The sequence below is a fragment of the Gymnogyps californianus genome, chromosome Z (assembly GCF_018139145.2).
Source record: "Gymnogyps californianus isolate 813 chromosome Z, ASM1813914v2, whole genome shotgun sequence".
Taxonomy (NCBI): Eukaryota; Metazoa; Chordata; class Aves; order Accipitriformes; family Cathartidae; genus Gymnogyps; species Gymnogyps californianus.
In genome coordinates, this window is record NC_059500.1 from 49,974,206 (window position 1) to 49,986,775 (window position 12,570).

The 12,570-nt window shown below is 40.7% G+C and overlaps 1 protein-coding gene across 3 annotated transcripts in view; it reads left to right on the forward strand.

The window, feature by feature from the left end:
* Nucleotides 1–12,570, forward strand: part of NFIB (nuclear factor I B) — a 275,853-nt gene that overhangs the window by 34,507 nt on the left and 228,776 nt on the right. The gene's annotated exons all lie outside the window — the stretch shown is intronic.

Sequence of the window (12,570 nt, forward strand, 5' to 3'; positions counted from 1 at the left end):
TAAAAACTGATGGGTTGCATTTATTGTCTTCACAACTATCTACGTAAAATGACTGTCTCTCTCAGAAAATGTACTTTCAGGTTCACTTTGTATTGCTTTTTTTTGTTGTGCTCTTTTTGTTCCAGAAACAAAAAATGTGGAAGGATATCCACTTCAGTTTTTCCTACTGATACTGCATGAGAGGACTCTAGCACATTTTTCTCAGCAGCATGTTGAGACTAGAAAGAGTGGAACAGCTTCAGAACAAAAGGAAGCCCCTGCTCTTAACTTTATATTTGATGGACAGTGTTATTTATTGCCATGAATTTTGTCATAAACACCTTCTTAAAAGAAATGTTTTGTCAGAGAATAAGACTTGAATACTTCAGGGCAAGGAAATGTCTAGAGTTCTTAATAAACGTTAGAGGACTTGACATTACTGCTGGTAACTTAGAATTTTAATCACTGGGTTAGATTTGTTCCACTGCATATTTTGTTTGTTTCTTTCAGTTTCAAAAGGGGATTTTACAGATGAGCATAGAGCCATAAAGTATGGATGGGGGAGATTTAATCAGTGCACACGGGAATGTACTATACCACCAGATTGCAATTATTAGACCATTTCCACTTTCTTAAGAAGATCTTACTCTCAATTATTTGCTAGCAAATAAACGAGTAAACTAATAATAATGCTGGGGTCTTAGTCTTGCTTCCGTAATAGATGGCTCAGAAGAGATCCTTTGTAATTCAGTCTCAATACCATATGTCTCTGTTGACATTAAAGTGCTTAGTTCCAAATGAGTTGGCTTCATTCAAGCATCTTAATTCAAGAGTGGATGATTAGATCTTAAGCTAAAAACCTATTAGGATGTAAGCACTTATGTTGCTGAAAGGTATTAAAGGAACAGCATAGTGTGGTTGCAGATAAATCCTCTATATCTGGTACTGATTGGTTAAACCTTGTTTGATCTTCAAACAACATTAAAAACTAGCTGAAATGTTCAAAGTTGAATGTCACATAAGTAAACCTCCAGGATATGTTATGTGAAAATAAATTTTGATGGCTTTTTGAGAGATAGGGAAGCTCAGATATGAGAACCTGACACTCTGTGAACAGAAATAACATAAGATGTTTTAAAAAGCACACAGACACTTTATCTTTTAGAACTGAAAAATGTGTTTTTTACTTTAGTCAGTAAAGCATGGCAAGAATGATAAGCAACTCCAAAGAACTTTATTCAGTCATTCCTTGGCATGGTAACTAGCATTTGTAATCATCCTGCAAGCTGTGTATTTTATTTTATTTTTCATCTGCAGAGCAGTGCAAATTATACAGTGAGCAAAAAACCCCCAATCCTTGTGTTAAGTGAAAAGAATTATTGTCTGATTCCTTGCTGAACAAAATACTGAAAGTAAAAATTGCTATTTTGGGGGACTGATTTACAGCACAATTTAATTCTGTATGTGACCCAGGCCACTGTAAATTTATTTTCCAAATGATGTCTTTTGCCTCCAGCCCTGTAACAGAAATTGGAGAAGAAAATGAATATATGAGTAACCTTGAAATCTTACTTAAATACTATTTTATAAAATATTTAATACAAATAACAAAAATAGTAACTGAATTTCAGAACTACTCCTGTGATTTGTGGGATATAATTTGGTGACTTTTTTGAATGCCTGGCTTTGGCCATGTTTCCAAAAAGAGTTGCAGGATAAGATTTTCAAGTAACTCCTCCATAATGGTCTGAATAACTATGTGAGTGCTCACACTTTGCTAATGGTCATGTTCCCTGCAGTAATGCAGCATATGTTTAAAAAACTGATGAGTGTGTGTTATAGCTGTCTAAAATGAAATTAAACTCCTTCATAATGGATTGCCTTTGCTTACATATAGGAATCTTTTAGGGAGTATAACTTAGGGTGAAATATCTAAAAAAAAGGTATGAAAAATCTGATTAAAAGTGCAATGACTTGTTTCGGGTTTGTCTTGATGGTGCTCACTTACTGATGGTTCTTTGGCAGTTTCTGTGATGCTGACTTGTCCTCATTCCTTGCTACAAAAATGGCATCCAGAACCCTGGAGAAGATGGTGAACTCACTGCTATTAAACACACTGTTGCAGTGGTGAAGGGGAAATAGGAAATATCTTTGCAGGCTACAGCAAAAAACCCAGGAATTTAGGACATGCCTACGTGTGAAAAGGCATCAACTTAAAAAACACTTTTAGAAATCAACTCTGTTGGAGAGGCACAGTCTTCCTGGTGAATGAACAGTGTGCTTTCTTCTTCCCTTCTCTGAAGTTCTCATTTATTAAGCAGAATTCAGTAAGGGACCTCTGCTGTAGTCGAAAAAAACACAACTTTCATATTTAAGTAAGGCAAAAAGTCAAAGAAGTCTGTGCTGCTACAGGGCTTGAAAACCTTTTCTCTAGTCTTTTAATGCCATTTCTATTAGGATGCTGAGTTGCTGCAGGTGAGGGTAACCAGAAACCGCCTGTCCTTGGCAATGCCATGGTATACAGACCACAGCACTGCTGTCGACTTCTGGTTCTGGGGATGCAGTCCTGGACCTGTGTGCTGCTGGATCACCCAGCAATGAAATCCTGCTTAGGATCCAGCCTGGAAGCCAAACACGGTTTTCTCAAGTTAGCCACAGCATGCAATGCAGAGTTGAGGCCTCAGCTTGTTTGCATCGGCTGTAGGAGGACACAAATACTGATCCACCATACCAAAGTCAAGCATTTATGTTTTGGGGCTAATTTGAACAGTCTGAGTGCATTCACAGTACACAGACACTTTGCAGCCTATGGCCATAGTGTTCATCCAGCCATAAGGATTATGCAGCTGTATATCATAGACACATGACCTGAGATTCAGACAAGTTGATCATAGTCAGACAAAGAAACATTTCATCCATCTACTCTAGCAATTCACATCATTATTGATCAGGGTTTCAACAAAAAAAGAAGCTCTTTTTATCCTGTTTTCAGCACACTTTTGTTCATGTATTTGCTAGGGCCTGGTACAGGACCTAGGCTAACATCGTGCTCCTCAGCCACGTCACAACAAAGCTCTACATAAATCCTACATCCGTCTGCCCCATTTGGATACATATGAGTGAGTAAATGAACTCTGTCAAAATCTGCTGCAATGATGAGGTGAGGTAAATTGATATAATAATGTGAACATGCTTCCTTACATGCTTCCTTACATGCTTCCTCGTTTTGAGTAATCCTCTGAATATGTACTGGTTTACAGGATGAAATAAGTACATGAAATAATTAGGCTAATGGGGAAAGAGAGAGTAATGGGGAGAGGGAAGACTAGAGAGTGAGTAGTAATGCATGAATTCACATTCCCTGAGACCTGGAAAGGCAGAGGAATCAGGGCAACTATTCCATACTCCTTGACAGCAACAGGAGCTGATTTTCATCAACAACATCGAACCTTAGGAATTAGCTTGTTTCATAACTTCAGAAAATGCCTATTTTCTGTACGTTTAAGATTAATGCCCCTATGGCAATGTGCAGGAATAATAAAGAATTTGCAATCTAAAGGATAGATATTATCTAACCAAAGGGGAGGATCTGAAAAGTGGGGACACCCTCTCCCTGTTCTCACCGAAAAAAGCATCTCACTACATTCCAGTTTCCTGAGTGGGAATTCTACTTAACTTAGGCTTTCATTTCTAACAATTTACTCACTTATCTGAATTTGCCCTTGATGACTCTTTGGTCTTCTCTCCTTAGCCAGCCTTCAGTTTTGGTGCTTCCGCTCTTTTGCTATAACATTATCACTTTCACTCTCACAGTGGCTTGTAGCAGAACCAGCAGCTACTATTTTCTGACGATGTGACTGGAGCTGCAGGCTGCCTTGGTGCTACTCCCAGCTCTGCCTTGCCTTGCAGGCAGCACCCACTCACACACAATCAGTGCTGCTTTCTGTCCAGGGTAGCTGGATTGTGTGACACTACAAGCTAAAATCCAGCTGAGCCTGTAAATTTAGGGTGGAAATACTCCCATACAAATTGCAGGATAATTTACTTCAGTGCTGTCCTGTGGCCCACTGTATCCTAACCCCCTCACAAAAGGCACAAACAGATTTCCTCATGGCTCATGGTGAAAGCAATATGAAGCAGTTCTGCTTATAATAACAAAAAGATTTATGAGATGGATATACCCTCAATTCTTGGGGGTGCCATGTGCTAATCCTCAGCACTGATGGTGCCCTGAAATCTGGCGAGCTAAGATTTACAACTGCTTACAGCTGAAGCTGCATAACCCTGTGGCTCTGTCCCTTCCACTTGTGGAAACATGGAGCAAATTGCTCCACCAGAAAGGTGTATGGAGGATAATGCTCACCCTCCTTTGATGGGGAGGGGGGAGATAAGAGCTATAATGATCAGCACATCTCAAAGCTTGTGAAGCTTGTCCCTGGAATAGCTGCGGGGATTTAAGAGCAGAAGGCATGACCTCCCTGACTGACAGGAGGGTATGAACTGTGTCAGTTCTGCTCTCACAGGAGTACATCAAGGCTAATGTTTTATCTTCTTAATGCTTTTTTTGGTTCTTCTAGAAAGCACTCACAATAAACATAGACTGATCAAATACCTGTTTTGTTAATGAATGTGTAGCTGAAAACTGCTATCAAGACATGTTTGGTCTAACAACAGTTAACATGTTAAAAAGTTATCAGACCCTAGCTCAGTTTTGTTAGTTTGACTGCCTTGCTCGTTACTATCTCCTTGTAAGGAGTTTCAGTTATCCTTCGATGTTTAGAAGTAACTGAGCTGAATGAGAGATGTGTTTTATGTCTTTGCAAAAGGGTGTTTTCTGCAGACTTGCTTACCATGCAACAGTAAGTGCACAGAAAATGCTGCCATATAGAAAGCTGAAATGAGCACCAAGAACAAGTTAAAATGCAGCATAGTGGCAAGGACTGGCAAATCCTGGCTTTTAAAAAAGTATTTCCTCTTTTTCTTCATCGGAAGAGAGAGCACGGTGCTGAACAAACTACAAAACTGCCTAACAGCCATCCTCCCACTCATGTGGTTTGCATCTGTTTGGATACACATGGTAGTCTTCTGGCTTTAGGTGAAAGTGTGTTGTTGTGTTACAGTAAAAAAAAAATTATGAGGAACAACATGTATACAAAATCCTTCCCTTGGATACACCTCAACTAATTCACTAACAACAGAATGTTAAATGGGAAGTTGTGCTTACTTGCTGTTTATAGTTAAGAAGAACATCTGTTGGACAGTAACAGAACATCCTGAGACCTTTCCTATTCTCAGCCTATTTTTGGAGGCACAGGGAAATTTTCTCCCCTCCCAGCACATTAACTCTGCACCCTTGAGGAGATCTTACAGATTCAGGAACTAAATTAGGGAGAGATCAGTACTAGTTCATGCTCCACTTCAGGTAAGCCACAATGCTCATTTTGATTATCCAATTTGATTTCCATGTTTTACTTGAATAATATGCAAAAATTTTAAAGAGCAAGAATAATTTCAGAAAGAAAATCCCACCCATAAACATCTTCAGCTGTAGGAATACAATCTGCATGAATATTCAGTGAGATGGAGAATTTTGCAAGAGGATAAAAGTTACAAAATAAAGGAACAACAGATGACACATTCACTTGTACCACAAACTGGCAGAATGAAATGCCAGTGCAGGTTTGGGCTGCATACCAGAAGTACTGGATAACAGGGGAGGAAATTAAATTTACTATATAGACTTTGGAATTTTGCTGTTTGGGAGTAGAGATGCACCTACTTTGTTTGAATGCTGACCTGAGTGCTCCGCTGGCTGAAGCTTGTGCAAGGTGGGGTGAATGCCAGCCAACTACAATTTTCTCTTCATTGACACAGGAGTTGTGTTGTAAGACCTATTACACAACTGTGATTGGATATAAGTAATGTTGATAGTATGAGATTTTGTTACTTTGAAGATTTTAGCTGTGTCATTTGCTCCTTTTGTGCTATAAATGTCTATATTTAAATATACATGGTTGCAGATGTGGCCATGTTAGCTTTGAGATTTTGCTGTTCATGTCAGCAGATAGAGAGTTCTGGCAGAAGAACGCCTGAAGCGTTTCATTCACTCTAGGCCTCTGGCTACCAGAAAGAAACTTGAAAGCTGCAGGAAGGGAAAAGAACAACAGAAAAGAAGAATAAAATCCTTAAGGCGTGGAGAAATGTGTCCTTGAAGAAAAGTTACATGATGTTGGCTAAGGGAAAATGCTAGACATTTGCATAGTCATTTGTAACTGATTATGGGGGTGCACAGAGCAAAAGAAAAGCATTGTAGCATGGATGCATTTGAATTCAAAGAAAAATAGGAATCCCAAGGTGACTTTTCTGGACTAGGAATCTTTGTGTAGGAGATCACACAGAAAATAAGAGTGGTTGCAATACTAATAGAAATAATATTAACAGAAGAAGAGAAAAAACTACTTGCTGTTGGCAGAGCTGTCTAATGAATTGCTAAAGAGCCTTTCCAGCCCAGGCTTTACTTCTAATGGGCATTAATTGTATTTTCCATCTATACACAGATTAAAGTGTATAAAGAATCTGCCTGAGAAAGGTACTGTAGCCAAATGGCAAACACATACCCAACAGAGAAAACCCTGATTTCTCTATAATCCTGTTATAGTGAAAGTCTAAGCTGCCTCAGTGTACTCTGTCTCTGTGCCAAAGGCTCAGTAAAATAACAGCCCTTTAAGCAGAAGGAGGAGTAGGTTTACCCTTTCCTGGAGCTATGCGTGACATTCCCTCATCCTCCCTGTACACCCTTTGTTGGCTTTAATGTTCACTCTTTTTTGGGAGGTGAAAGCTGGACTCCGGTGAAAGCTGCCCGTGCAAGGCAGGAGGTGGGAGATTTTCTGAGTGACTCGCTCATGCAATACAAAGGGCTCTGCAAGGCTCATGCAGATGAGCAGGAGGGCAGTGTTCCTTGCAGGTCAGAGAAGGGGAGCACAGCCTGCCTTTGGGAATGTCAGGTGGCTCTCAGTCCATACGGCTGGTATGCCCACGTGAAGTGGTGACAACGCTGAACCAAAGGCAGTCAGCAACCATTTCAGCAGAGACTGTTTGAATGCCCTGCATGTATATAGCAATAAAAAAACCTATGCCTTGCAATTGTAAAATACTGTCTAATCAGAATTGTCCATATACATGACACCAGGACTTTAGACTGTGCAAATGATGCCACCAGTCCAAAGGAGCAGAGAAGGCCTCCAGATACTGGCCTGAATGGTTTGCAATACTTAAATGTAACTTCATCTCTCCCCTTCTTTCCTGTTCATTAAAAATACAATCAGAGAGGACGGGAACTGTAAATATTGGGTAAGTTAACTCTGCAATGAAAACTAACAAGCGGATATACCATGGCATTCATCTTCCCCTACAAGGGTGTTGGGTGTTGCTGTCTAGACAATGTCAGACCTCCAGTTGTGCATTATTTCTTCAAAGCAGCCTCTCTGATTTGGGTGATGATTGTGCCTCCTACAAATGCTAATGTTCATTGAATGTCATTATTGCTGCATCAAAAACTCTTTAATCCTTTATATTTTTAATAGCAAAGAGCCTGAAGCCAAATTTTGTTAGCCTGTAATAAATTCTGTTTTATTTTTACTGAGACAAATCATCCATTTGCATGTGTGTGGGGACGGGCTTTCTTGCCTGAAGAATGCCTTGCATCCATGAGCAAACACCAAACACAGAAAATGCCAGTAGAATTCTGTTTCTAATAGTAAAAAATAGTACTAAGTACATCCCAAAATGTTTTGCTATGACAAGTGCATACTGTACAAATGGCAATAACTATTTAAAAATACTTATTCAAGATCGTGCTGCAAAATGGTGACAATTTAAACTAAGTAGTTTAAAGAGAGTATTAAGCCAATTTTGGGCTTTGACCTAGCACCCAAGTCTTCTCTATCATGTGGTCAGAAGAGACATTTGAACTGCATGAAGTTACTCTGAGAGTCATGGAGGTTAAGATCATCACTCAAAATCAAATAGAGGTATTGTGTCTCTGATCTTTAAGATTAGAAGAAACACATCCTTTCTGGCAGAGGCAGGCGTGAAACAGATTGAGAAACCCAGATATGTAGTAGAAGTAGGCAGAGGAGAGACCTGATCAGAGTCTCCTGTTTCCTATGTGGATGTCTTGGGCTACTTAGCTATGGGTGTGGAGAGGGCATGCCTGTCTCAGGTTTCTCTATCAAGTGTTACCCTTGCACAGCTAATTCACTACAGCAGCAAAAAGCATAAACTCCATGGCCTGATGCTGGGGACACTCAGCTAAAACACAGGTGAGTAGCCTGGAGGCTAGTCCCATTAAATGCTTGCTTATGCTAACAGTAAATGGAAGAGTTCAGACTAGAGACACTAGGAGAGATTCATTTTACGTTAATTAATAATCTGATAAGTAAAGAATCCCCTTGGGAAATGGCGGGGGGGGGGGGGGGGGGGGAGGGGGTGTGTGCTATTTGTATATGCTTCAGGTCCTCCTTCTTCCAGACCTGGCCATGAACCTGTTGGCTATTGGGGGATGGCGGGGGAGTGTCTTCTGATTACTCTTTTTCTCCTTTGACCAGAGATTCAATCCTGAACAAGATAAATGTTCTGTCCAAAACCGACATCTTAACAGAAAAAGTCATTGTTTTGACAGATTATTATTTTTAGACAAAAAAGACAAATTTTTAGGCAAAGGAGAAGGAAGCTGCAAATATTTAGAATGTCTTCTCAGTTATGTGGGTGAAAATTTCACAGCTGTTTTCTGAGCCCATGCAAAGGTAGGAAGGCTGGGGTCAGGGGCAGAGAATCACACAACTTTGCAAACACTGCACAAGGCACGCTCATGTTCACTAATCTTCTTCTGGGGAAAAATAAGAAACAGTAATAACATTTTACTAATAGAAGTGATAAAAAAACTGAATAAATGCAAACAATGGCAAGATGCATAGAGGCTAGGTAGAAAGTAGTACCAGTGTAGTACAATTAATGAAATGATCATTTGTTACCTGGTGGTTACTGCTTGTTGTATCATCTCAAAGATTTGTGTACTGATCTTAAGCTCCAAAGGTTTATGGATGTGATTGATGACATTATTTATTATAACCTGTATTTTATTCTCATGTGTATATAGGTCTGAAATAAAAACAGTGTATCAAGTGACTCCAACTTAGCAAAAAATGCATTAGATGACATTCTAAGCTCTGTACAACAAGATGGAACTAGAAGTGCTTTTTTGTTTCTCTGAGACTGTTGTGGTTTAACCCCAGTCAGCAACGAAGCACCATGCAGCCGCTTCCTCCTCCCCGCTCCCAGTGGGGTGAGGAAGAGGAGAGGAAAAAAAAAAAGTAAAACTCGTGGGTTGAGATAAGAACAGTTTAATAACTAAAGTAAAATATAATACTAACAATAGTAATAATGAAATATAATAATAATAATAACAGTAATGAAAAGGACTATAACAAACAAAAAAAAAAAGGCGGGGGGGAACAGTAATGCACAATGCAATTGCTCACCACCCGCTGACCGATGCCAGAGCAGCGATCTGCGCCTCCCAGCCAACTCCCCCCAGTTTATATACTGGGCATGACGTTCCATAGTATGGAATACCCCTTTGGCTAGTTCAGGTCAGCTGCCCTGGCTGTGCTCCCTCCCAGCTTCTTGCACACCTGCTTGCTGGCAGAGCATGGGAAACTGAAAAGTCCTTGGCTTAAGATAAGCGCTACTTAGCAACAGCTAAAACACCAGTATGTTATCAACATCATTCTCACACTAAATCCAAAACACAGCACTGTACCAGCTACTAAGAAGCGAGTTAACTCTGTCCCAGCCGAAACCAGGACAGAGACCCAGATTTAAAATGATCACAAGAAAATTTTTGATGGGAATCTAGCAAGCCTATTTCACTGCTGCAAAAAATAAGGCACCCCTATGACTGCTATGGGAGGTGACACTGTATAGTAGAATAATACAGGTTCCAGAGCTTGCAAGAAGCCTGTCTCATCACAGCTGCAAATATTTTGTTGATGATTTGTAAGACAAACCACATTTAAAATCTCCTTCATCTCCTGAGTATCATGCTATAAAGCACCTCAGGAAGTCCTGCAGTGATTTTAACTTAATCCCCTTACTTTGAAGGGGGATGCCATGGTCGGAAACCTGCATCTATAATATTTACTAGACTTCCAAGTTTAGGGGAAATCTGGATGTTCTGAGAAACTCAAACAAAACTGAAGTTGCTGTTGTTACTTCAGGACAGGTAACCAGTAATAACAAGATCTGAAATTTTAAAAAACTAAGGTTATTTTAAGGTCCTAAGTATGGAAATGAAGTAAATATTCTAAGACCTCTACTTCCACAGGTCTACAATAATAAGAAACTTCAGAGAAGTTACTACTGAATCATTTTTGTTCCAGGTCTGTTCCACCTGCCCATGCATGCATGATGCTGAGCAATGCCATCTTCCAAATGCACTCATGCAGGTGACTAGGTGATGGTACTGTCCAGTTCACTGTTAAGACCTTTTGAGCTGATTTCAGCCCTTATCTACCACCCTTCTTTCTGAATCACAGTTTTCCATGTTTTTCAATGAATATATTTTAACAAAAGAAGAGAAAAAAAGGAAATTTGCAGTAATGAAGAACACTGGATACACTAGTAGGCTAGTGACCCCTGGCATCTAATCACCTCCCTCAGGTTCACGAGAGCTCTTTCTGTTGTGTTTTCTAAAATATGTTTGGGTATTCCTCTGACTGGCCTCACATTTCCTGTCTAAATATCACTCAGCCTTTTAGGAGTATATCAAAGTGTCATGGTTTAATCCTACCCAGCAACTAAGCACCACGCAGCCTGTCACTCACTCCCCCCACCCAGTGGGATGGGGGAGAGAATCAGAAAAAAAAAAACCCTCGTGGGTTGAGATAAAGACAGTTTAATAGGACAGAAAAGGAGGAAAAATAATTATAATGATTAATAATAATAATAATATGACAATAATACTACTAAAAGAATTAGATTGTACAAAACAAGTGACGCACAATGCAATTGCTCACCACTCGCCCACCAATGCCCAGTTAGTTCCCAAGCAGCGATCCGCCCCTCCCAGCCAATTCCCCCCAGTTTATATACTGGGCATGACATTCCATGATACGGAATACCCCTTTGGCTAGTTCAGGTCAGCTGTGCTGGCTGTGTCCCCTCCGAACTTCTTGTGCCCCTCCAGCCTTCTTGCTGGCTGGGCATGAGAAGCTGAAAAATCCTTGACTTAGTATAAACACTACTTAGCAACAACTAAAAACGCCAGTATCTTATCAACTTTATTTTCCTACTAAATCCAAAACACTGCACTAGACCAGCTACTAGGAAGAAAATTAACTCTGTCCTAGCTGAAACCAGGACAACTGTCCTGATAGTGGCTGTTAAATACTGGTGCCCAGTTTCTTCGTCCTGTTTAATCAAGGTCTTTGGAGTACTGGGGAGTATCATAGGACTTACCACATCAAAGCTTTCATCCAGAAGTGGCAATCGCTGTCCAAATCTACAGAGATTTCTTTAGAGTTCAAAGGGCTTGGAGGCTGATGAGGGCAAGGGAAAAATGCCTTCCCATACTGTGACTTCCTATGGCTGAGAACATATATGTGATGGCTTTACAGGTAACATTCACACTGTAATGCACAAGCTGTGCTAGAGGGGATTGCTTTTTCCAGTCCTTTTTCCTTGCCAGAAGATTCAGCAGCTTATTCTGCTGACACCTGTTTTCCAGACAGCTGTGGCACGAGAACTGAAAGACAGGGATGGAGGGGGAAGATAGGGAGAGTCTTTATTTTTCTGTCGTTGCTTATTTACATGGTTGTGCTTAATTTCTGCTAAGTGTAATGGCTTTATGAGCCAACAGCAAACCTAAGTTGAGGGATTAGTTTTACATCAGATGTGTACCACTCCTGGTCCTGGTTTTCCTTCTTTCAAGCTTGTGACAGCAATGCAGTCCCTTAACACAGGGCTAGGCTGTGCCTGGCAGGACTGGAGATCAGGGAAGCAGCAGCCTTCCTGTCCTGTGGAAGGGTACACTGACCCTTGAGCAAAATGCTCTTCTGGTCACACCAAGCCATTGGGGAAGGCTGTATGGTGAGGTACAGCAGTCCAAACCACCATTAGAGCACCCTTTTGCTCCATGTGCCCCCAGCAACCATCAGAAAGAGAGAGATACTTCCTCCTTCCCTCCTGAAGCTGCAGAGGCAGGGAGGAGCCCTCCTTGCACTTGCAAGAGGTACCTGTGCTTTTCCCTAAGGCAGAGGCAGTTCGATTCAGCACTGAGGCAGAGCAGAGTCTGTTTAGTAAGTTTGCCTTTTAAAGTCCCAGCCTGATGTTTATTTTGCACTGTCTACTTATGGATTAGTCCCCACTGTGCAGACCTTCATCCAGAGTAAATCCACATCTCAGCATGTTGAAGGCATGCTGAAGGCATTTTAATGGCCTTGTGTATGACAACCTAATAAGTCTTTTTGTATGTCTTCCTCCTTCTTCAGAGACTCAGTGTGGCACTGTACCACTGCAGTGGTGGTGTTGCTG